A 25,417-nucleotide genomic window follows, 5' to 3' on the forward strand; every position below is an offset into this window, starting at 1 on the left:
TCCCTCCTCTGGAAGGGGGAACAGCGGAAAGTCCCACTTCTCTCACAAGCAAGGCCTTACACTGGTTAACCAGTAACATGCGGCTAGCACCAGGGGGAAAGTACTATCTGGCAAGCGTAATCAAGTCAGCAACTAGGGTCCCCTGGTTGGGAAACCGGCCGAAAAAGTTCAAAGGGGACTGTGTGGCAGTGAGCTTTTCAAATCAAGACGTCCTTCCCAACATTCTTGCTAACTTATTCCCTCCCCAACGCAGACAGGGTACTGTTGTTCCCTTAACCCTAAAGTTTTTCTACGGTGAACAGCAGAATGTTACCTACCCAAGGACCCCTGCGCCAGGGTGGGACAGAAATTGGGATTCGAACCTCAGATGGGGGCAGGACCCAAGGTATAATGTAGCAGCCCACCATTCCCACTCAGTACAGCACAATTATTTTGCACAGCCCCTTCAACTGTTCAATCGCTATGCCCCGTTATCCTTCATGGACCAAAACGATTGACTCTCCCCTAGACAAGACAGTAATGGTGAGGGTCCTCAGCCTGCTCCCAGTTCATTATTTTGGAACTCTGCAGGTATTAGGGTCTGTAGAATTATGAGCTGGAATATCGCTGGTCTCAGAGCCAAATATAACGACAAGAATTGGCTGGACATAATTAGATCCTACGACGTCCTTGCCTTTCAAGAAACCTGGGAAACGTCAGACAGACTGGCTTTGGACGGCTTTTCCCACTTTACTGTACCTGCAGATCCTAGTAAAGCAGGAAGGGCAAAGGGGGGCTTGGCTATATACATCTCACTAGATATTCAAGGAAAGCCAAGACATATTAAATCTAACTTAAAAAACTGTTTAGCGGTTGAACTAACTACACCAAACTTTCAGCCTATATTATTTGTTAATTTTTATAATTCCCCCGTCAGTCAAACCCCAAATGAGCATCTGGCAACTCTAGAGGAATTCCTGTCTACCCACAGTGAGAACAGTGTCCATGGGTATGAGGTGATCCTTATGGGTGACTTTAACATCCATCCATGCCATGCGGATTGCCATGTGGAACACGAGGAATCTTCCCCTTATTCCTCCCCACCGCATTTCGAACACTCATCACGTGGAGAGGCTTTGGAATTGCTCCTAGCAACTTTTAACCTCTATGAATCATGTAGTTGCCCCACAGGCCCGAGGTTACCAACATATGTGGGCAATGACACAGGCACAATTATAGACTATATCTTTTTATCTTCTAGTATTCTGCCTGAAGTTATTAACTATAAGGTAGAAACTACAGTTTTTAGCGATCATAACCCTGTGATTCTAGAGATCATATCACAGGGAGTCTTGGGAAAAAGGGAGATTGATGCTTTATGTGTGACAGAATTGGTCCCGAGAGATCAGAATCGTAGACTGAAATGGGATCAAGTAACCCCAATCACCTTTTTACAGGAAACTCTGGCTAAAGTTGAGGGAGAGGTTGCCATTTGTTTGGACAATAATAACTCTGGTACCACCATGATAGAGGCTTTCAATGTTATCTGTCGTCAGGTCAATCTAGACCTGACCGTAAAGATAAAGCCTAACAGGCTCAGGGGCCCCAAATGGTTTGACTCAAATTGTTCCAAGGCTCACTCAATCCTCCTAAAGGCCCTAAAAAATAAACCTAGAGATAAAGAGCAGATAGCATCACTGAGGAAACAATACAGTTATGCTATCAGGGTGAGGAAATCTGAGATTAAAAAGGAGGCCTGGAATGATTTATTATTGCCTGATATACAGAGAGACAGCGCCAAATTCTGGGCAATAATAAACCACCCATACTTCGTGGGACTAGAGAATCAGAGAGCAGATTGCATTATACCAGACGAACAGTGGGTGACACATTTCAGTAACATCTATAGCTGTCCTGATACCACTCCAGACTGTGAGATGCCATTCACACAAGCAGTAACTACCATCTCTCCTTTTAGTTTAGAGGAGGTGAAAAAAGCAATTAATGACACACTCTATAAAAAGGCACCGGGGCCCGATGGGGTTCCCACAGATTTTTTTAAGAGTGCCCCTGAACTAAGTGCCAAGATTCTCACAAACATTTTTAATACTACAAGGGATCTCATCTTTCCTACTAGTTGGGCCAAGTCCACGATAGTACCGATCTTTAAAAAAGGACAGAGGACAAACCCGGCCTGTTATAGGCCAATCTCTCTCATTGATTCCAGTGTTAAAATCTTGGGAAGAGTCCTTTTAGGAAGACTGACTCAGCTTTTAGAAGGGAAGGGTGTCCTATCAAATGCACAATACGGTTTTAGAGCCAAAAGAGGAACCTTAGACCAGTGCCTAAACCTAGAATTGATCATAAATAAATACGCAATCGCCAGGGGGGGTTCTCTGTACATGGCCTTTATGGACCTCTCCTCAGCCTTTGACCTGGTCAACAGGGCTAAGCTGTGGAGGGTCCTTTTGGCCATGGGCATTGACCCCCCTTTGGTTGGATACCTGGCTGAGTTACATAGGGACCTCATGACCTCGGTCAGAGTGACTAGGGAAGGGAGATGCACTTGCCACTTTAAGTCAGAGAGGGGGGTTAGGCAAGGGTGTATCCTTGCCCCCCTCCTCTTTACTCTTTACATAAACGATCTCGAGGTAGTCTTGGCAGCATCCCACACCGATATCCCGCGTGCAGGTGAGACAAAGATACCTGTCCTCCTGTACGCGGACGATGCAGTCCTTTTGGCACGCTCCGGAGTGGCACTTAATAAACTCCTTTCATCTTTTGGGGACTTCATGTCCTTGTTGGACATGAAAACCAACACAGAGAAATCTCACGTAATGATTGTAGGAGCTGCAGGCAGGAAAAGAAAGTCGAAAACATTTTTTTGTGCTGGGAAAGAGGTCAGGAGAGTTCCATCTTTTCCATATTTAGGGGTGACCTTCGATGAAAAGGGCACTTGGGGCCCCCAGCATTTCGTCAAAAGCAACGCTGTTGCAAGAGCGGCAGCAGGGTTGCTTGGCTTTGCTAAAAAACTGGGAGCCCGCCCCATGGAAAGCATTATAAAGGTCTATAAAGCAAAATGTTTGTCTGTTGCCCAGTACGGTTCTGTTATTTGGGGGTACACTAATCATGACAAAATCCAGAAAGTAGAAAACAAATTTTTGAGAACCCTGCTTTCTGTCCCCCAATCGACTTCCACCTATGCAATACATACAGAGCTAGGATTGGGCTATATAACTGACATTCTAAAACTAGCCCCAGTTATTGGATGGATGAAAACTTGGCTTAACCAGGAGCTTACATTAAATCACATCATCTTAAAAGATTGTTTAGCACTGGACAGAGCCCAAAACGTCCCGTGGGTAAAATATGTACAAACGCAGCTAATTTTAGCCGGCCGACCGGAGCTTTTCTCATCTCCAGATTTGATAAAGCAGGAAGATCTTAAAATAGTAAAAAATACCCTGACAAATTTATATGTTATGGAGAGGGAAGCCATAGAGCTAAAAAAAAACATGGTTAGGAAACACTGTTTGTTGACATCTGTCCCAGGAATGGAACCATACCTTTTCCTGGTAACTAAACCATATCATCGTTTCCTTCTAACGAGATTCCGTTTTGATTGGATCCACTTCATTCTGGGAAATTTTAAAATATGGAATAGACCCGATAATGCTGAACCATGTGATTGTGATCACCTTTCCACCCAGGACACGATTCACTTTACCATGTTCTGCGGCCATTATACTGAGATTAGAAAAAGATATTTGCTTCCAATTTTGCGCAATCTAGGTTTTACTCAGGTAAAACCAGCCTTGATGTTCCTGCAACTCCTTCCCAATGTAAGAGTAGCTTTTCATGTTGCTAGTTTTTTAGTTGCAGGAGCACGCATAAATAAGCACCGCACAAGAACTAGGCACCTTATTCCTGAATATTGATTTCCCTTTTTTATTTCACTGATTTTAAATGCTTATATTCTTAACATTTTCGTATAACTCATTTTGTACATTGTGATTTTAGAGTTTCTAAATATTGATTGTCTGTTAAAATTATGTATTAACTCGTGTTCTGATGAAATGTTGCTATGTAATAATGCTCGTTCTTTTATGATTTTTAATAATCGAATAAAGATAATTGACTGACTGACTGACAGTAAAGTGGCTGATACCCCTTTGATAGACCCAAATATGTTATTGTTTGTTACTAAATTTGGGAAAGACCCCAAGAAAGTGGTTGATAGAGCCTGGTCTAATTGCCAGGATAGAATTCTGGATTTGGTCGGTCTGCTGACCAGCATTCTGGATTTGTCTGAAGAGGCAGAGATGGAGGGAGAACAGGTGAACCCCGAAACCCTCTCAAACTGGACGCAGCGGGCCATATGTATACTAGGGAATGCAAATGCCTATATTTCTCAGGAGAGACGTAAGAGTCTTTATTGAAGGTAGATCCTAAGTTGAGTAGCTTTTCTGCTAAGGAAGAAGGGCCACAGACTATTGGCCTCTTGTTTGGGGATTCCTTCATTAAAGGAATGGGCAAATATGTGTCAACTTTTGTATTGACAAGGCCCAGTTTAATATGAAGAATATTTTTTCCAACCTGGTTTTTGCCAGGGTCAGCAAAGTAGGAGATGCTTTGCCGCCTGCTATTCCACCAGGGGTCAATCCCTCCACAGAGGCTCCTTTGGTCAAGGCTCCCAACAGGATTTCTATCAAGAATACAAACACCAGGTCTATCCCAGTCGTTTCTGTGGATTCCAGAACAGGGGATACAGATCCAAAGGAGAGCAGTTGTCTGGTAAGAACTTTACATTTTGGCCCTCCTCCAGGTTGGCACGTTTTCTAGATGCTTAGTGGTCTTAAACCTCAGATCCGTGGATCATTCATTCAGTCCAGAGTTATTGCATAGACCTGTATATAGTTCAGACGCAAGGTCGTTTTACTCAGCCCCTTCATTTCTCACAAAGCTAATCTCACCTTGTGCAGGAGTAGGTTCAATCCCTTCTTTTAAAACAGGCCTTAGACGAAACCATCTTCGATACATCAGGTTACATCAGCACCATTTTTTTCTGGTTAGCAAGAAAAACAAAATATATCGTCTGGTGATATACTTGAAGGTTTTCAACAACTTTGTAGTATATCATCATTTCAAGATGGAGACCATTCTTCATCTCACAGATTTACTTCTTCAGGACGATTGGTTGGTGTATCTGGATCTTCAAGACGCTTATCTGATGGTTCCGGTTCATCCTTACTTCAGGAACTTTCTGCAGTTTCTGTGGTGCCAGAGGTTTTTCTGGTTCAAAACTCTACAGTTCGGTCTCTCCTCAGCCCCTTAATGTTTCACCAAGATTCTGAAGCCGGTTGTAGCTTTCCTCAGGAGTCAGGGTGTGAGACTCATTGTATATCTAGATGATTTCCTAATAATGGCTCAGGACAGGTTGTGTCTTCTGGCTCATTTATAGCTTTGTCAAGATACTTTATCAGGGATAGGGTTCCTTCTAAATCTTCAGAAGTTCTCTCTGGTTCCTGCTCAGTGACTGGAATTTCTAGGTTTTGTCATAGACACAATTCTACAACTCCCACAACAGAAAGTGGACACTTTGTCTCTTCCTCACTGTTTACTAAGGTTACTAGCTCGTCTAGAAGGTCTTATGGCTTCCTCCATTCAGTCCATATTTCCCAGTCCTCTGTATTACAGAGCTCATCAGAGACTGAAGATTCACCATCTGTGCAAAGGACTAGCTTACGCCGATCCACTTGCTCTAGATTGAGAATCCAGAGAAAAACTTCTCTGGTGGCTGAGACATTAAGACGCTTAGAACAGGAGAACGATTCTCTCTGCCATCCCAGATGGACAATGTTTTGGCAGTCCCTCTTGGAGGTACAAGGACCAAACCCCTGGCAGTTCTGGCCAGGAGTCTTTGGGAATTTTGCCTTCAGAGAAATATCTCTGTCAAAGCGGAGTAGCTTCAAGCAAAATGAACATGGTTGCTGATTGGTTTCCAGGCATCTTTGCGATTTGAGCAATTGGAGACTTCACCCTTTTGTGTTCAATGGTCTTTCTTTGATCTTCGGCACCATGGCCATAGATCTCTTTGCTTCCCATCTCAATTCTCAGCTCCCTTCCTTCTTCAGTTGGAGGCCCGATCCCCTAGCTCTACCTACAGATGCGTTTCTACAGTCTTGGCCCCAATCTCTCCTTTATGACGTCCCTCAATTTCTCTTTATTGCCAGAGTCCTGGCTCAGGCTTGCAGACAAAAGTCATCACTGGTTCTGATTACTCCCGCTTATCAATCCTAACCTTGGTGCCCGACTCTGCGAGAACTATCATCGGATCTGCCAGTATGGAGCCCTCCTTTTCCCTGTTTACCTCTCAAACCTAAGGGTCTGAGGCACATTATAGAGGGCTCTCCTTTGCTCATAGAATGGAGAAATTCGGGTCTTCCAGGAGAACCTCAGGAATTTCGGCGGATGCAGTCCAGTTCATTCAACAGTGCTGGGCCCTGGGCACAGCTAAGGCATACAAGGTGGCTTGGCTGGTCTGGTGTAGCTGGTGTGAGGGCAGGGATTCAGATCCCCTTTCAGCGAATGTAAACTTGGTGGTTAGCCCTTTTGGCCACACAGGGGAAGACCTATTGTACCATTTTTACTTATGAATCGCCGATCTCGGCAGAGCATGTCCGAGTGGATGAAAGACCTATAGTCGAACACCCATTGGTATGTTGTCTTTTGAAGGAAGTATGTTTTGCTAAACCTCCTGTTCCCAAATACAATGTCATGTGGGATGTTGATTTGGTATTACATTTATTTCATGTTCAATTACCTCTTAAGCAATTATCTGCTAAGTTGACTATGCTTTTGTGTTTGGTTTCTATCAAATGTGGTTCTAATGTTAGAGCTCTAGATGTATCCTCTTTTCACTATTCTGCCTTAGGAGTTTATTTTCAATTTAATAGACGTACTAAAACCAATGTATCTGCAGTGCATTATCCGTTTTACCCCTCTCAAACTAAATTGTGTGGACTTCTAATTCTAATTCAATTAGATAAATTGAGTAGCTGGTTTGGTATTCTAGGTCGTACTTTTTTATATTTTTGTATCTGTACATGTTGTGAACTTTGTACACTGAAATAAAAACATAAATAAGCTCACGACGTGAGGTCAACCATAGAACAAAAATGCTGAGAAAACAAAAAGTCCGCAGCAGCCTACTACATCAGCTGGCAGCGTGACAACAACGTCAAATGCAAAATGTTGTTTATCTATCGCTCCATAATAAACTGCAAATTGAAAAGTACAAAAACAAGTCAGGTAAATTGAATTGGAAGTAAGTATATCAAAACCAAGTTTTACAGCGAGCGACAAGGCTGTACTTTTCCTTTCCCAGTATTGTCCAGCAGATGGCAGTATAGGCTCAATCCTCAAAACCCAGTCATTGAGCCGTTGCTTGGTGGACACTGAGGGGCGAGTGAGGCAGTAAGCAAGCTTCTTATGCACCATTGTGGTGAATAGAAATGAGTTGAACATTTTGAATGAATAATCCAACCTCGTTATATTTTGTATGTTTTACAGAAATCTATAAATGTGTGAAAGACATAATACCGTCTCTGGAGAGTATAATTGGCGAAAATGTTAATATAATGGGACCAATACAAATGATGCCATAAAACATCTTCAAGGAAACAGTTCAATGTACCTAAATATTGTATCCTAGCATTGCCCCAAAATATATTTCTTTTTGGTTTTGCTGCAACAATTTTTATATTGTAAAGGGGGCTCTAAACTACAGCCATGAACTAATCATGTTGGAGTCTTTATGCAAAGTAACTCTGGTATGATAAATACCTTTGGGGGGATATGTACAAGAAAACATCAGAGCGCGGTCTGCTGCCAAATTTGACAGTGCCGCACTCCAACATTTTCATAACGCAGGGATGCGCTGTATTCACAAGAGTACGGCGCACTCAGTGTAACCCCAAGCGCTAAAAAAGATTCCTGGCGCAAGCACAGGCACCCTTGCGCCATGTTTAAAGGGTGTCTGCGCTTCAGAGGCAATAGTTTATGTGCAAATAGGGACACCAGTCTTGAAAGACGATTTGCTGCAGAATGTAAGTCGCTTAATGCTGCAGTGTAAATAAGGAGAAGGGTATATTACCACCGGGACGTCGCTAAAAGTGATGTTTCAGAAGCAATATCCTCTTGTAAATATGTCCCTTTCTTTCTTAACGTGCTCTAAGTATGTGTTCAAGCTTCCCTTTCCCTCAAAGCGAAAGTGTGTCACCATTGCTAAAAGGAAAAACAGTGAAAAGCTAGTAACCTACAAAAGACACATTTTAATCAGATTTATTCCACCTGAGGCAAAATATGTAATCACCAGGTTTCCAGCCCATCTAACCCTGTCAAAATAGGGAACCAGACCAACTCTTATTTTCTAACTGCATCTGTCGTGCATATCTAAAATATGGCAAGTAGTAAACAACTGGGCAATCTACCCATCTTTTTGAGGGCTATATGTTGTTATATGAAACCCCATGGGGGCAGGTGTAACAAGACAGAGGTAAATAAATACATTTATGAAAGAGCTTCACTAACCATGGTTGAAGCAGGTGTGTGTGCTTGCTCCCCTGCTATTCACATGGTAGATTTAGTTTCATATTCAAATTCACTCCCATTTTCGTCCTAAATTACATAAGAAGGCAATTTCATTCTTAAAATAGGCTGACAACAATGTATTGTTAGATCTCACAGCCTTAGGGTTACAGACGGCAATGAACAGCCTTGACAGATGTAATAAAGATAACACATTAGAAGTCAATACCAGCAAAGCCATGGTTACAAACTTTGCAAAAAGGTTGTGAAAACAACATGGTAATTCAGCGAAAACCCCATTGAACTAGAGTCACCTAAGTATTAGCTTGGCATTTGGGTAGATTGCTGGGGTATAATTAAATGCCACTATTCACAATTAAAACATAGGACTTCTGCCTTAAATTTCGCCTTATGCAGTTTCCCGGACAATCTGCCCAAAGTGTCCTTAACGTTATGCAAGCTAAATATCTTCCTGCACTTATTTGAACCCATCCGAAGCTCACCCACGCAGGGTTGAGATTGGTAGATCTTTCCCAATGTTTTTTATCAGTTCTATATTTGCACAGCCCGACTCTCCGAGGCAAGGCCGGATCATGCTTGAACTTGGTTTATTCAAGCAATCTTTGGCAGTGATGGCACATTTCGTCACATTTTGTTTCAGGATCAAAGCTGTCCCATGCGACTCATTTGAAGTTCAGATGTTGGTTGGTTTTGAATATTTCAAAGGGAAAAGACCTCGTGCCCTTGGAACAATTACTGGTTGTGTCTCTAAGGTAAGTACATCAAACACACTAGAGGCCTGGTGAGGACATTTTAATGATTTTACATTCAAACGCAACGTTATATGTAGTTTGCATTTGCAGTTGTACAGTCAAGATGTTGGTTAGTTATCTACAAAATGCTGCTAGCTAGCTTTGTTACTCTTACGCCACAGGAGTTCTTTTTGGGCAGAGGATGTGGCCTTACGGCTAGAGCAGTCGACCTCAAAGCTGGGGAACCGGGCTCGAGTCTCGGCAGGGACGCTCGACATCCTGTGATTCTCGGCAAATCACTTAATCTCCCTGTGCCCAACTGCAAGACTGTGTACCTCACATTCTGTCAATGTCTTGCCTTCTCAATAAAGAAATGTATTAGTTACAACTTAAATTTTTGTCTGCAGAGATGGCTATTCTTAACTCAGCTAATGATGTTTGTTTCAATAAGACATGCCTCTAATCAATGACAGCTGTCATTTTGTCATTTTACTGAAAATAAAAATACTTTTTTACAGTTCGATTGCTCCTAGAAGTGAAATTTGTTTCATTTCTGTATGTGAAAAGAATAGAGCAGTGTCTGGTTTGTGATAGTTGGAATGAATCATTGCATAAATAAATCCTGGTTTAGGGAGTTTCCACTCACAAATCTTAACTTCTTATTGGGTCTATTGCAAATCTCCCTATTGACCCTCTATCCCTCAATGTCAATTCTGTTTATGATAGGGATTTACCCCTGGAAAATAGTCTATTTTCTTTAGAAATCTCGGGAACAAAAACCATCCATCCTTCTGAACATGTCCGTGCTTGTTTGGGACTTGCCACATTATTTTGATTTTTCTTGTATAGGTGTTTATATTGATGGTGGCAGCTACCTTAAAACCATGGGATGGACGCTGCTCTACAGAGCGCCAATGCGGGTTTCTTCTACTGGACCATCATCAGACACTGAGATAGTAAGTAGGGGCCCTCATGCATGGTCTAAGTTGGCAGAAGCACTGGGGCGCCCCGCTAGGTACAGGTTAGATATGTAGGGTAGACCGATGGTCTTATTATATCCCGCAGCCTTCTCACCCCTGCATGTATGCATGAAGTTCAGAGTAGTGGTGCATAGATCTGCTGTGACATAGAAGGAGAACACATTGGCACAGTGCTAAACTGGCAAATGCTCACAAATGAACAAATGCGCAAAGTGACAGGAGGTGCGGGCAACAACCTCACAGAGATGTCCTGCAGCAGAGCCAGACCCAAGAAGCACATGTGCTTCACCATCTGCAGTCACAACCAGTGGCACAAGAGAGAGTAGATCTTACAGACAAAGCAGGAAGTGGGAGTCTGGTGCCCACATTGGGTGTTCAAAAGTGCCTGTGCCCTGTAGACACATGGGTGAGAGGTGATAGGTGCCTAATGATTTGTGGTGTCAGGGCAGAAGAACCTAAGAGTGGACATTGACACACTTGCACAATGCCCCAGGGTGCTTCTCAGGGGAAGACCTTACCGGCTGGCCACGGTGTCTCCCAAGAAGAGGCCTGACAGGAAGGAGATAGCTAAGAGGGAGCCCCAGCACAGATCCCCATCTCAAAATTCGGTCATGATGGAAGGCACCAAGGTGGGTTTTCCAAAGGTCACAAAGTTCAACAAATGCAGGCAGCCCCATTTCCAAATTTTCACAAAGCTACACAGGCTATAGAAACGAATGTGTCTCCATTATGAAGAGCTTGGAGAAGCTGCTGTGTGGCTTACATGAGCCAAATAACACATGCCAATGGTCTTTGGTGGTATGGAACCGCAGGAGAAAAGCATTGAGCAGACAATATAAAATAGGCAAGAATCTCCCCTACTTCCAACAATGCTTGATGTCAAGAATTCTACACATTGATGGCACGATAGAGCATGTGAGGAAAGCACCACAACATCTCATTTGAATATTGTGGTGCTGAAGTAATGGGATGGTCTGCAGAGACACATTCCAGACACTCATGGATAGAGAGGATTTATCTGGTCATGATGAAGCAGCGAGCCGCGTGTGACTGCAGAAAGGAGGACATTTAGACTCCCCAGGCACAAGGTAAAGCAAGAGCCACCAGTGGAGTGGGGAGAAAGTGTGGCATGGCCACAGTGACAACCAAGTAGCTGCTCAATGCACAGATCTCTAAGTGAAGAAAAGCTCTGAGGGATGGCTCGGTCCCTCACTAGTGGGAATAAAGTGGAGAAGAACACGAGGTGAAGGCCAAGACACAGGCAGGGAAATTTACATGGTCATCAACACAACAGCTTCAAATGAGTGTAAAGCTCAGGACCAAGTGTTGCCTAACAATACAGAGGCAGATGGAGCTAGGGGCCACCTGAGAACTGGCACGAGACGTAGTAAAAGGAGAAGTTCAACATTAAACACAGCAACAACACGCAGAGGTGAACGTGATGGATCTACGGCTCACTGGGAACTACACGACTACCTCTGAGTGATTAGAAAGAGGGAGGAAAACAGCCAGCAATCTTCACCTAGATGATTAGGTGAAGAACAGTGAAGAGAAACTCTGAGTGACCACAGCATGGGTCTTCTCTAAGGCCAGCAGTCAATAGGTGCTGGCTGATCTCTTCCATACAAGCGGATAGTGCTGGCGACGTCAATAAATGATGAAAAACCACAAAAAAGTATCAGAAAGAAAAATAATTGTTTTGCCTCCTCCCAGAGAACGACGACTTCCAAGCTTAATGGAGAATATGAGCAGGAATAAACCTTGCATGCTTGCAGTTGGAATGGTGTTGATGAACTAACTCCAAAGAACAGATAAAAACGCAAGTATGTGGACCAGCCCCAGACTGCAAGAGGTGGTGATGGTGCTAGTTGTAACTGTTATGGAACTAGGGAAGTCTGAACAGACTCGCCCCAAAGATATCAAATAAGGGCAATCTGATGTGGCCAATATACAAGATGGATTGTGACAGCTTTAAAGCCATGGTTCAATATATGGAAGAATGGATTGCTTTATAGTTCACATAGAGATTCAAGTATAAGGGGACTTGGGATGCAAGAGGATGAAGGAAGAGGTGACGTAAGAGATTTCCTCATGTTGTTGTGTTTAAATAACTGTATACACAGCAGTTCTTGCCTGAAAGAAGTGAGTGTTTATCCCCCAACACTGTGCGGCAGACTTCATCCTTCAACCTCTGGTTCTGACTGCCTTCTCTAATACAAATCCACCAACCCACTAATCACAGCATGTTGACCTACCACACTACACACGTGATGGGGAGGGGAAGCCCTTGGGTTCCATGACGAGGTGACCAGAGAAGAGACACACAGGCGTTACCGTCTGTAGCTGTCAACATTGATGCCACTGAAAGGAGGAGCTGAGCCACTCTCATGCTGAAGCTAAACAAATGAAGGCCTGAAGGACATCATACCGGACACTTTTCAAGCGACAGAGTGAAGAGGAAAATGGATGGGTGGAATAAGAAAAAAATTCACAATATGTGTAGGCCACAGGCAAAGATACTTCTCCCTATGAAACAAAGAGCCTGATTTAGTGTTTGGCAGACAGAATACTCATCTGCAAATGTGATTGAGTACAATGTCCGTTAAGCCCTTGGTCAGCCCACCTCATTCAGAGATGTATGGATCTTAAGTTTTCCTTGAATGGAGACCCCATTGGCTCTGTCAACAGAGAGCTTCCTCTGATGGCCTGACAGAGTACAGGCCTTCAGAGAATGGACATTACACTACCCGCCCTATCTAGGGTAGACAGTGTAATGTCACTTTTTTCTTTCCATCTGCAGGAAACACCTGTCAATGAGGGGCAGATAAACCAATAAACCAATAATGACCCTCACACCCTATGCTAGGAGGAAAAAATCTCCCAGGTTGTAGGGGGTCACAGTTTTTTTGTTTTTCAAAAAACAATCTCCGACTTTGTTTCTAAAAAGGTTTGGTGAAGAGCCATCAAAATTGATGACGGGTATTCCCCAAAATGTTGTACATTTAAAGGAACCGATTTTAAAGTGGTTCCTTTCAATGTACATAAATGACCACTCGGCTGGTGGTCTACTCTAAATTTGACAGACAGCAATTCGTCAAACCATAACTCAGGCCCTAAGGGGCCTACTTATGAGGCCGTTTGAGTCACTCTGGAACCATGCAACGTGGTGCAAGAGTGACAGAAACCTTAAGACAGATATCTGAAGCCATGCAAAGCCACATTGCATGGTTCAGCTTAGGCTCATCCACAATGGCGGAGGAGTATCGCCCTACTGGCTTAGAGCCAGCATCTAAAAAATAAAACAATATCTTACTATCGTTTTATTTTTTAGCTGCTGCATCTGAGCCAGCGTGTGCACGGGAGGAGTGGGGCCGGGTCATGAGATGGGGAGGAGGAGTGGTATGTGCACTTGTAAGTGTGCATGACAGTTTGTTGGCCATCGTAGGCCGGCCAAGCTGACATGTGAACTTTGCTTTCTCCAACCGGCTTGTATTGCACAGCCAGGTTGGACAAACAGCACAGAATCCCTGTGCCTGAGCGTGCGTCTTTTCAGCCCGCTCAGGCCAATCCCCATGCTGCTCTCATGCTTGAGAGCAGCACGGGGATTAGATGGGGACTCCGTAATGCTGCTCCAGGGACTGCTGGAGCAGCAGAGCAGAGAAGCAGCGAGAGGTGAGGCAGCCATCATCATGATGTAAGTTTTTATGTATTAATCCCCTGCATGCCCCCCTCCCCACGATCCCCAGCCCCCCCCTCTACCTCCCACCCCCCACCCCCACTTTTAAACGAGAGCGGCCAGCACTGGCCGTCCCTCAAGAGTGGGATGCTCTTCTTGGACTTTGAAGCATTCAGCCCTCTCAGTATCTCTAGCTGCCAACAACTGATGTTGCTCTGATTTGGGGTGTGTGTCAGAATATGAAGCACAAAAATATGCTACCAAAATATTATAGCCATATTATCAACTACAAAAAGATTGTGTAAGTAAGTATACATATGTTAGTATATATTTACTATGCTTAAATCTACATGCATGTACCTTAATGATATATATGTGCTTTGCCGATATGTATATATAGTAAAGATACCTAGAGATAAGCATAGTAAAACAATTCGTACCCATATATACTTACTTTCACAATATTTTGGTAGACAGCATTCTGATTAAAATATTTTTTAGCAAAATATTTAAAATTAAAAATTCTGGTAGCATCTCCTCTTCCTTAGACTTCAGCAGTTGAAATATCTGAGATGGATAGTCCGAATCCACTCTGAAGTCAACTCTCCTCTGTAGCCCCCATTGTTTTTAATACTCTTTATTAGCTTTGTATATTCTTTATTTATTTAAGGATTTGTAATGCGCATGGCTGCCACAGCGACGAGGCGTCCCAGCGCAGCCAGAAACCAGACAAGAGATAGGGAGACACAACGAGTGATAAATATCAAATAGTGGGGAACAGCCAAGTTTTTAAGGATTTCTGAAATGTCAGAAGGTTAGGGGTGGCTCGGATGCTTGCTGGAAGGGAGTTCCACAGTTTGGCCGCCAAGAGAGCAAACGAACGACCCCCTGCCCTCGCCCTCTTTCAATTATAAATGTCAGTGCATATTAAGATTGTTCTTTCTGTGTAGGGATTTGTAATTAATTGAACCAAAATGAGTGTGGTCAAGCAAATCAGTCATGTTTTGTAATCAGTGGTACAAGGTTACTGGGTCTTATTTTCATTCGAAGGTTTTGGGTGCCTGTCAGTTTCATCTGTCCGGCGCATCCTCATCGTGCAGTCTGTATAGTTACAATCAATCTGCCTTTTATAGCAGAAGTGCGTGGTTGTAGTGTGATTTCACCTGTTGTGTGCTTGTTTCACATATCATAAGGGGTTTTTATTTTGGCCTGAAGTCCTCCATTCTTTCCACCAGATCATTGTGTTTGGACCTAGCGTGCTGTGATGGTTAGGTTGCCTGTGAGTTACCCAGTGATTTGATTTCCAATTCCTTTAAGCACATCTTGAGTTTTGTCACTTTACTTGTTTTTTATTCCATGTGAAAATGTAATACAAACCCCCCACAGTGCCACTTTGAAGGCTTCCCATTAAATTAGTGCATCCTGCTCATTTTCTTAGAACTAATTAGTGATGCCATCTTTAAGTGTGTTACTGAATGCCACACTTGTAGTGCAGTTGATTGCAGTTTGCACAAATGTATGGCAGTAATTCATGAATACCATTTTATTATCAGTAAAAATGGCACGTGGTCAGATATACTGTTGATAGGTAAGGATATGAACATCAAGAAGAGAGTATGAGGAGAACCGTGGGAAGGGAGCGAGAGAGAGGCACCTGTGCCAGATACATTCTCCAAGCAGAGGGCCGGCTCAGTACTGGAGGAGAGGACTTTAGAGTGAGAGAGACAGATATACACATGAATGTCAGACAAAAGTCAAAACAAGCTGTCAATAACCACAGCAGAAACCATGGAGCATTGCTTACAGAACCCTGTGACTTGGCAATGAATCCCACACTGACCAGGAGGTACAGAAGAAGAACAATAAGTCTGCCCAACCCACCAAATGCAAGGAAACCAGGAAGAGGTGAAAAGCAAGATAGGTGCTGGGAGCAATGACAGCGACAAACTATTCGAATCAGGACACCACATAACCAATACCGAATGTTACCAGGCATCTTAGCTCTAAGCATAAGTACTTCTGCTTCTTACACTGGCCCTGAAATGGGAGGCTTACAAACTGAAGTGACTACACACACATAGCGGTCTAGATCTTGCGTCTTCCACCACTCCCAATAACCTTATAGCCCCTTTTTCTGGTTATTGTGTGTGCACCTCTGGGAACTGTTGCCTGACATGTCCATTTCTCCATACAACCCGTTGTCTCTCAGACAATTTTATTCTGTCTTTTTCTGTGATGTTGATCCAACCCAGCTTCACATTTCTGACACATAAGGCCCTGATGGGACGGGAATGCCCCCTGTATGCTGTGCAGTCATGTCCTTTGTGCCTAGCTGTAAGCACCTAGTATCCTGGGGGTTTATTTACATGTCCCTTGCACCACTGGTGCGGCACTTTTTGTGACGCACCGGTGGCGCATTTTGCTGCCCGATATTTACAAGGACACGTAAAGCCACCCTGCATGGCATTTCCTGTCATTATGAATACGGCCCCTTTACACGCAGCACTTTGCGTGAAAGGGGCGTTCCATGGGTGTTCTGTGGGTGTTCCCACACAACACCCATGGAACCTGACACATTCCCAGATTTATGAGAAATCGTAAACCTGGGAATGCGTCTGAATGCTACGCCTCCTCAGTCGTTTTTTTCCTGTTTATTTGTGTGCTGCATTCTGCAGCACAAATATAACGAGGACATCAGATCTTGTGATTGTTTATGTGTCCCTTTCTGCACATAAAAGGTCAATAAAAGGAATGAAGTTTTTCAACTTTTATGTGTGCTGCATCAAGCAGCACACGAAGAAGTTCTAAAACGCCATTTCAGATTGTTTATGTGCAGGAAGGGACACCTTCAAAAAATGTTTTTTGTCTTTTTGTAAAATAATCTTCTGTTCAAATGCTCTATTGCTCTAAAGGAATTATTTTGCTACTCGACTGAACTATTTTGTATTCTATAACCACAATACCAAGGGACATAGGGTCACCCCGTTGGCTTCAATAGTAGAAGCAAAGCTGAGGCCTGCCTCAAAGACTTGCTTTTGTGAGAAAACTATGGGCCTGATTGAGATATCGGCAGATGGGTTACTCCGTCACAATGGTGACAGAGATCCCATCCGCCGAAATATAAATCCCATTATATCCTATGTGATTTATAGTTCGGTGGACGGATTATACGTCACCATTGTGATGGAATAACCCGTCTGCTGAGATCTAAATCGGGCCCTAAGGCTGAGAGACTGAAAGTACACTTGCCAGAGAGGGGGAGCATTGCACCTGTGCCTAAGACTCACACTAGGTCTGCCCTACCCGATAGATGGAGGGGAAGTGAAGGGTGAGCACTGAGGATAACCTGGTACAGTGGCCCTGCGCAAAAGAATCAGAGTACTTGTACATTGCAGTGTGTGGTATTGCATTTTAAAGTGCATTAAAGTACTTTCTTTTTATAAAAGATAACAACTGATCTGGACAATCAGTTATTATGCTGCTAAGTGCTGAGCTTATTGTACCCTTCATACTAACTTCCCTGAGAAGCCTGTGACTGCTCACCATCACTAACTACCACTGAGAGTTAAGTGCTGAAGGGGTTGTATTTGGCCCAGTTTGTAGGACCACAGTAGGACGAACCCCAGGACATCAGCAGCACAGGACCCCAGCCAATCAACTCTGAGGCCCGGTAACCCCTGCTTGACCCCTGGCCCCCAAACAGATCTAAATATCCTGAGTTGTGTGTTATGTGTCCCAGGTCTGTCATACCAAGGAACTTATCCAGGCATGTGAGCAGATAGTTTGTGAGGGAAAACAGAGAGTATTCTCTTACCACCTGGTGCATATCTCGCCACATGTCAGAAAGCCGCCACTGTGTCAACTAATCCCTGAAGATTCCTGGGTGTTGACCAGGGATCCTAGCATTGCTGAAGTGGATCTTTCTTGTTGCACATCACTCACACTGTTATAATCGCCTCCCCACTTTGTGGGTTTTTGTCTTGTGAGCCACCCTGGGGGCAGTTGTTCAAATGGGAAACATCCTTTACGACGCAATTTTTACCACGCAGTGCCTTTACAGCGCAGGTTTTTCAATGCAAGTCATTACAACGAATTGCGCTGGGGGGCGCTCTAGGATAGGTAATAGTTTAATTTACTATCCAACACCTTCCCTACTATCCACGGGGACTGGAGTTGGAGTAGTAAATTAAACTATTCACTATCCAGCACCCCCCAACGCAAGTCATTGTAACGACTTGCGTTGAAAAACCTGCGTTGTAAAGGCATGCGTAGTAAAAGCATGCATTGTAACAACGTACATCCTGTTCAAATAATGCTGCTTGATTAGTTTTGCGAGCATATGTGCTCATTAATGATAATGGGTCTGTTGTGCCTTCTATCAGAACATATCTGCCTTTGGTGTCAATGCGCTTTGTTAGGTTTATGTATGGGACGGGGGTACTCTGAGAAAAGGAGGTAAGTCTGTTCTACCCACGTGCATAGATCAGTCTGTTGTCATTTAGATGGAGCTGGGAGTGGCAACTTTAAAACTCTTCAAGAATCTGTTTTATAAATTAGTTTTTTATATATATTTCTATGTAGATCATTACTCTCCTAAAATCAAACACTTATGTGTGTGACATTAGCCTCATATATTGCATGCAGCAACACCCCAGACAGGAGAAGGTAGCCCTTTGTGCCACAGTGGGTATGCATTGCTCTTTGTGTTGTGGCTCTTATGAGGGCAGTATCACATCCTTAGGGTCACCCCAATTGAATTGTTTAGATTAGTCCCTATGGTGCACTGGATGCCTTAGGGACTGGCCATCCCCACCCGTACAGTCTCTTCAGTTACTATCAGCGCAAACTCATCCAAGGTTTTGCCATGGGGCTATCTCGCAATCCTCCTGCAGCCAATTTCCCATTGGTTCTTTAGAGCTCTCACATCGCTGTTATTTGAGGGCACAAGAAGAATATTTTAAGATAATTAGTTGGTCGAGGTTTCTTGCTTGTAGGACTAAATATAATTTGTCAAGGTCGCCCCACCCATCCAGTGATTAGCCATTGACCCAAATGTATAGTTAATTCTAGGAGCAAAGCCACAGTGGCAGGTACTGGCTACACCTATGCTCCAGTGTTGGCTTTCTAACTATTTTAGAAAATGGTGATCATTCAGTTAATGACATTAAATCGCTTGGACTGCATTATGTAAGTACTCAAGTCACATAATATAATGGAAGGATATCCATACTTGGGATGTGGCAGGCATATCTTGGTTCATTCAGACTCTTCAGGTCTGGGCGAAGAGAGCATTGAACACACATATGAGGCGGCCATTGTTTGACAATGTGTATCCATGCGACTAGGAGGGCAATGCCCTAAGTTGGAATTGATAAAAATCATGTTAAAGTGAGTGCAGCACACACTGTGTATGTAGATGATCCTATTTGCCAAACAGTGGTTGGAAACTGCTGGCGTTAATGTACAAGCCTCAACATCAGATTAATGACTTTCGAGCACTGAATCATCAGGGTGTAGGTTGTCGTGCAAGAAGTATGGTCTGTAACATATATAATTAATTTCAAAAGTGCTGGGCAACACTCAACAGGTAGTAACATCGAGAGTCGTGATTCAGAGAGGGTAAAATGGTTTTCAAGCTAACACACAAGTCCTGATGATTGTCCTGTTAACTAGCTAATGAGACCGAAACGTCGCCACTTTTCGTCACCAATTGGGCTATCATCATGAAAGCGTCTACAACGCATGTTTAAACCTGACTACGTTTTAATATTATGTCTTTATAAAGTGTATCTATATAGTTTTCCCTGTCTCTTTGAATGTGTAGCCTGCATCTTGCTATTGTTGTTATTTTAGAGAACTGATACTTGAAATAATATACTGTGACTTTTTATAACATTTGATTACTCCTATTATGATTGATTCGTATGAAGGTGTTATTACTGATCAATTTGTACACAGTGTGGTGATTCCTTCGAGGGTATTTGTAATGTTGATGCCGTGTATATCATGCCACCCCAGAGGTAGGTGGAGTAAACCCTGATATATTGCAGGGATACATTAGGAGTTGGCATACATGAACAGTAAGGGTTAACCTGTACACAACAACACTGTGTTCTGTGAGCCCGTTGATTCATTGGCCACAACCCATGGATTGTCAGGAAGTCAATCGAGAAAACTAGCGAGAAGCCACAGTTCGCAGCGTACAAGGGCCCCGAGTCTGTCGCCATAATGGGCCAGTCCCTTCTCAAACATTGCGGAGCCATTCAGAGGTACCCACCCTCTGCCGTTCAGGTCACAAGCGGCAGCTCCGCAGGAAAACATTAAAATATGCCACCAGTCATAATTCATTGCTGTTGTTACATGTAATGGCCACCATTTGAGCAGAACTCATTTAGAGTGAGGTTGGTCCTGATGAGAACCCTTGAACTAAAGGGGGTGTGAAACGCATAGACCATTGGAGGAACCAAACAGTGGGCTTTAGAGTTACTTGTAGTAAACAGGATTTTCTCAACTGAATTTAGTCTATTCAATATAAAACGTCTCTGTAAAAATTGTACAATCAAGTTTTTCTAGCAAATGTAAATTGGAAAAAGCATTTCTGTTTTGGTTCACATTGCAAGAGTGTATTAAGGGTATATGCTTTGAGTATGGAATGTATGAATGTATGAAAGGTAAGATTGTTGTGAATTACTTTGGATGAGTACATTTTTTTAGATTGTTGTTAATTGTGTATAGTATTTGTTTGGGTACAGGGTCTAATGTATATATATCTTTTGTCTGTGGGGAGAAAAGTATTAAAAAAATTCAATAGAAATTATGAAATAAAAACTACTAATGAGCTCAAAGATGAAGTGAAGGTGGTCTCGCACATCTTGTTTCTAATTCTTTGTAAAACAAGGAGCAGCATTGGCATTCTCTTTTGATTATTGATGCATTTCAAGACATCATCTCCATGCCCCTTCAACTCCAAGTGGGCATGTCCCCCCTCCAGACCCATCCTCCACATTCCCTATGAGGCAAGCTCCAGCGACCCTGTGCAACTGCATACCCCAGGCGTGCCTTCTGCAGGGCTCTGCCCCGCAGGGCCAGTCAGTATGTTTTACTGCCATGCTCGATACATGAAGGTTGATAATAGCAGGGATACACTGGGCGACCCTAAAGCGCTTCGAAGCTGCAAGTCTGAAGAAATAAACAGTAGTCCCCGTATACTATGCTATTTTTATACATGCAATATTACACGTCTTCTAAAATTCTCCCTTTTTTGGTTAATATTAATGACACGCTATTGAAAGTATTCTAAATCTGCAGGCCTCGGAGAGCAAGTGGAAGTCTGAAGAAATAATCAGTAGTTGCATACGATATTTTTAGATATCTTATATAACACGTTCTAAAGCTTCCTGTTGTTTTGAGTTAATAATAACAAGACGTTATTTAAAGTGTTCCGAAACTGCAAGCCTCAAAGAGCAAGTGCAATAGAAGCAATATTATAGAGACAGATTTTTCCATGTGATATCAAATCACCTCATCCTTCATTTGATCAGTAATTACAACACCTACTGGTTATGGTCCATCGAAAGTGAAAATCCGTTGCACTGCCTCCTTTATGGCTTCACCCTTTGTAGGAAGCTGTCTCTGTATACACTATACCAAAGTAAGGTATAGAGTGCACAGAGTCCACGGGAACTCCAAAGGTAGGCAGAGGTAAAAGTAGATAACACCTTACTCTATATTTGTGGTAGCGTGGGCGAGCAGTAAGGCTTTCAAGGTAGTGCTAATCATTTATTGTACACACTCAGGCAGGAAATGCAATCACACATTCAAAGACTGAACTTAGACCAACTGTTTTGTATAAACATATTATTTAGTGTTATTTTGTTACTAGAACCAAATCACATTACGGGTATGCATTTGATATTAACTTCGCTTTTGTTACAGGTTTGTATACTTTGGCAATAAGTAGTTGAGATTACTTTATAATTACTTTTTTTACTCTGTGAGGTATCTCTAGAAACCAGACTGATACATTTCCCAAGGAAAGGGAAAGAAGTTAATGCATTTTGTAATACAGTGTACAGTTTTGCAAGGTTACTCATGAGACCCTCTTAATCCTACAAGAACAAAAGTGAGTGTACAGTCGGGGAGTAAGATTTGGTCAAATGGGTACTCGGTTCGCACCATCGGCTCAGAGACGGCTGGGTGCAGAGTGCAGGGAACACACGTTGTGCAAGGGGCTAAGCACGGTCAGTGGTTTGGGGACTGCTGAAGGGCAGGCCACCTGGTTGATAGAAAAAAAACCTCCTGGTTTCGAGGTTAGCACTGAAGGGCCCAATTGCCAGCTCGAGCACTACACCGCCAGCGCCACCAGGGTTCACCGGGTGTAGGATACTGTCATCAAGTGTCCAGGGTTTCTCAGTACAGACCGCTGTTCTAGGTCCAAGTGACAGAGTCGGTCAGGGATTTCTTAGAGACGGACAACAACTGGAGCGGTGAATGAGGTAGTGGCAACGTTGTGACCGCAAGGGCTCACAGATGGAGTCGACCGGGCGATTGAACTCTTTGGCCTGCTTCGGTCGGAAAGAGTCGGTCGTGGTGTCGCCTTAGGTCGCGGTTGGAGGGGCCTCCCAGGTAAGGGCTGCAGGCTCGGGAAGGAAGCTTGTGGGGCTTCAACAGTCACTGCAACCCAGGCTAGTATCACCGGGGACCTCCTTATGGTGTTGGGCCACTCAGGTTCGGGCTTAAGGCGCAGGTTGCTGAGTGGTGGGGGACTCACAGAGTCGTCCGAAATTAGAGTCGGTTGGTCTGGAGCAAGTCCGATGCTCATGGGAGAAAATTCTTTGGTTGGCAAAGACAAAGGCAGGGCAGGTCCTCCGGGTTCTTGAGGGCTGCTGGCTGCAGGACTCACCGGGATTTCGCTGTAGTTGGTCGAGGGTGGGACAGGCTGGTAGGACTGGGGCCAAGTCAGTTGGTGTCCTCTCCTTCCTTTGAACGGCTCTTCGGTCCTTCTTCTTCTTGTTTCTTCTTGTCTGAGGAGGCAAGGTTTAGGGTTGCCCCTAAATACTACATTTAGGGGTGTTACAGGTAGGTACAGGTCGGGACCAATGGGTCCCTCCCTTCGTCAGGGTGGGTAGACCCCCTATTTTGCCATCCTCCAGTGGGAGGGGGGCATAAACCTCAATCGGTTTGGCTAGGTCCCCCATCTTCAAGATGGCAGCGACTGAGAGTTGTGCTTCACCTCACCTACCTAACTTGGTTTTCCCATTAAATCTCCCACCCAAAGTGGGGGTCAGATAATCACCGGCATCTACGGGGGGAACACTGGAAGTAGAGGATATCACTATATGCGGACAATGTCCTTCTATACGCGACGAGATCAAGCTTCACAATAAACTGGCTGCTGCAGATTTTCAAGCTCCTTGAAGGGTACTCGGGATACCAGATTAATTGGGATGAGTCTCTCCTGTACATGCTATCGGATGGCCCACCCCCCTCAGTGCTGACAATAAGTTGCAGGTCAAAGATAGTTTTAAATATTTGGGTATACAAATAGCTAGAACAGAAGTGGGATTTCTGGTGGGGAATTTACAAACTCAACTGCAACGCTTGAGGAGAGACAAGGCTCATTGGAGAAAACGGCTGATATCCCTCATGGGAAGAGTGGTGATGTTCAAGATGATGTCGCTACCAAGAATACTATACGTCGTGCAAAACACCCCCTGTCCGATACCTGACAAATTCTTTAAGAATGTGAACAGTGAACTAAGAACACTACTATGGGGTGGCGGGGTGCGAGAATTGCCATGGCCAAACTACAGAAAGGAGTATATGAGGGTGGTCTGGCCATTCCAGATCTGCAAAAATACTACTGGGCCTCGCACCTCATGGTAATCAATGACTAGGTGTTTATGGATAGGAACGACCTGGCATACAGGGTGGATTGTTGGGCAATGGGGGCCGGAGGACACCTACGAGCGTTATATAGTCGAGGGAAAAAGAAGTCTTCCCATCCCATACGCAGATAGTAATAAATGTGTGGATGAAAACCAATCGATTGCTGGGTTGGGTTAAAAGATTGACAGAACAGACACCCTTATGGGACAGCAATGCACTTCAGGAAATAGGCAGACTACTGGGTTTCAGTAAATGGAAACTGATAGATATTGTGCGCTTAGGATATGTGTGGTGGAGAGAGGCTATGCTTACGTTCCCAGAATTACAAAAAGAATATTAATTAGCAGACACAGAACACTATAGGTACTTGCGAATGAAACAGGCACTGGGAGGGCATCTCAAGGAAGGGGAGCAGATACCTGAATACAGCCCACTTGAGGATAGACTAATTCTGGATCCAATCCCGGGGAAAGCGCTATCATGCATCTATAGGAAGATTATTTATAATGCCCTGGACCTCATCGTGAAGCTAAGGGTACCTGGGAATCTGATGTAGGCCTGCAGGAGGATTATGACTGGGTGGAAGTGATACAGAACCCTAGAGAGGTGGCGGTTAGGGCAAGGTTCAGGCTTGTACAACTGAGAATCCTTCACAGGTCTTACTCCACAAGTGTGCTCATTTCCAAGCGGGGGCGCATACCCACTGAAATGCCTGATCATACAGCGGTATTGGTGAGGGGTGACTCGGATAATGTCGGAAGTCATGGGGCAGGAAGTTCCTATAGATGCCAGTTGGCATGTGTTGTGTATATCAAGGGAACATGCATGGCCTAAATACCAACAAATGTGGCTGCGTAATGCGGAGATGACGATGTATTAACGAATACTGCCTATTGGAATACTGTATATTGAGACTGACGAATGATTATTAAAAAAGAAGTTTAAAAACAAACAAAGTGGGGGTCAGAGCCTGTGTGGGCCCAGCCCATCCTGGGGAAGGAGGCTTGGCACCTCAACCCAGGATGTGCATTGTTTCAGGCCTCCAAGAGCGGCAGGCTGTCGACGCAGGGGTCCAGAAACATGTCTGGTGATGGCAGCTGGTGAGATGCCACTCAGCCAGGACACTAGAGTTAGGTTGTTTTTCTGGGGGCATCCTTAAATGCCCTCTGAGTGAATTTTCATTAAATCCCACACTTGCATTAGCGTGGGCTTAATGTGCTGGGAAGGTTGATACCAAACGTCCCAGTTTTCAGTAAAGCCATTATGGTGCTGGGGAGTTCATAATGCCAAACTCCCAGACCATATACTCTTTACGGCATTACTGCACTTATAATGTCCAAGAATTGACTTAGACACTGTAGGGGTACAGGGCTCATGCATCTGTACTCTCACCACTGGTATAGTGCACCCAGCTAGACGGGTGGCTTACCTATGCCAGGGCAATGGATTGTAGGCATGGCACACAGGAATTTGTGCCATGTCGACTCTTCACTTTGTTCTGCACCAAACACGCAGCCTGCAATGGCATTCTGTGTGTGTGTGTGTGTGTGCAA

General features: G+C 43.9%; 1 pseudogene; it reads left to right on the plus strand.

The window, feature by feature from the left end:
• Nucleotides 1–4,166: 4,166 nt before the first annotated feature.
• The window catches only part of LOC144790933 (uncharacterized), a 38,917-nt pseudogene continuing 17,666 nt past the window's right edge, over nucleotides 4,167–25,417 (plus strand).

Source organism: Lissotriton helveticus, chromosome 11, assembly GCF_964261635.1.
Source record: "Lissotriton helveticus chromosome 11, aLisHel1.1, whole genome shotgun sequence".
NCBI lineage: Eukaryota > Metazoa > Chordata > Amphibia > Caudata > Salamandridae > Lissotriton > Lissotriton helveticus.